Consider the following 1,310-nt stretch of genomic DNA (forward strand, 5'->3'; position numbering starts at 1 on the left):
CCAACCCATCATTAACTGGAGCACCAACGAAGTTATTCACTGGAGTGAGTACTGTCAGCAGCACTGTATGTCCCAAGTTCTTCCCCTGTCATCTGGTTTCCTCCCTGTCTGTGCCACCTCCATTGAGAGCCCCGAACCCACGGAACCACACAGCATTCCCTGGGAATACCGGGCGTTCCAGGATGTGTTCAGCAAGCGGGCCGCGACGAAACTACCACCTCATTGGCCGTGGGACTGTGCCATAGATTTGCTGCCTGGAGCTCAACTCCCTAAGGGTAGGGTGTACCCTTTGTCCATCCCGGAGCAAGGAGCAATGGAGGAGTATAAGGTCATCACTGACCACCGGAACCTGGAATATCTTCGGGAGGCCAAATGCCTCAACCCCCATCAGGCACGGTGGGCGCTGTTCTTCACTCGTTTCCAGTTCACTGTTACCTACCGTCTCGTACCCAAGAACACCCGAGCAGACGCTCTGTCCCGCCTTCCTCAGGCCACCGAACGGGTAATACTCCCGGAGACCATTCTCCCTCCAGCCCTCATTGTGGGTCCCATTCAATGGACGCTCGACGAAGAGATCCGCCAGGCCACCCACTCCGAACCAGCTCCGCCGGGAGGTCCAGAAGGGAAGGTCTATGTCCCATCCACTCTCCGCAATACCCTTCTGGACTCGCTGCATTCCTCTCCGGGCTCTGGACATCCAGGCAGCCAGCAAACCCTCTTGCTCCTCGAATCCTGCTATTGGTGGCCCGCTATGGCGCGAGAAGTCCGGCGCATTGTCCAAGGATGCTCAGTCTGTGCCATCACCAAATCTCCCCGTCACCTACCTCAAGGCAAACTGGTACCCCTTCCCATACCTCACCGGCCCTGGTCCCACATCAGAGTCGACTTCGTCACCGATCTCCCTGAGTCCGAATCCCATACATGTATTCTCGTAGTTGTCGACCGATTCTCAAAAGGATGTAAACTTCTCCCCCTCAGAAAATTACCCACGGCCATGGAAACCGTTATTCCACCAAGTCTTTCGCAACTTCGGCATCCCAGAGGATATCGTCTCCGATCGTGGGCCTCCGTTCATCTCCCGGGTCTGGAGGGCCTTCCATCTCCTTGGCGTATCAGTAAGCCTCCCCTCCGGATATCACCCACAGTCCAACGGCCAGATTAAGCGCAAGATCCAAGAGATCGGGAGATACCTCCGTAGCTATTGCCACCAGAACCAGAACCGCTGGAGCCTCTACCTTCCCTGGGCCGAGTACGCACAAAACTCCCTTCGACAGCAAACCACCGGCCTCACCCCGTTTCAGTGCGTACTC

Source organism: Sinocyclocheilus anshuiensis, unplaced genomic scaffold, assembly GCF_001515605.1.
Source record: "Sinocyclocheilus anshuiensis isolate Anshui unplaced genomic scaffold, SAMN03320099.WGS_v1.1 scaffold701, whole genome shotgun sequence".
NCBI lineage: Eukaryota > Metazoa > Chordata > Actinopteri > Cypriniformes > Cyprinidae > Sinocyclocheilus > Sinocyclocheilus anshuiensis.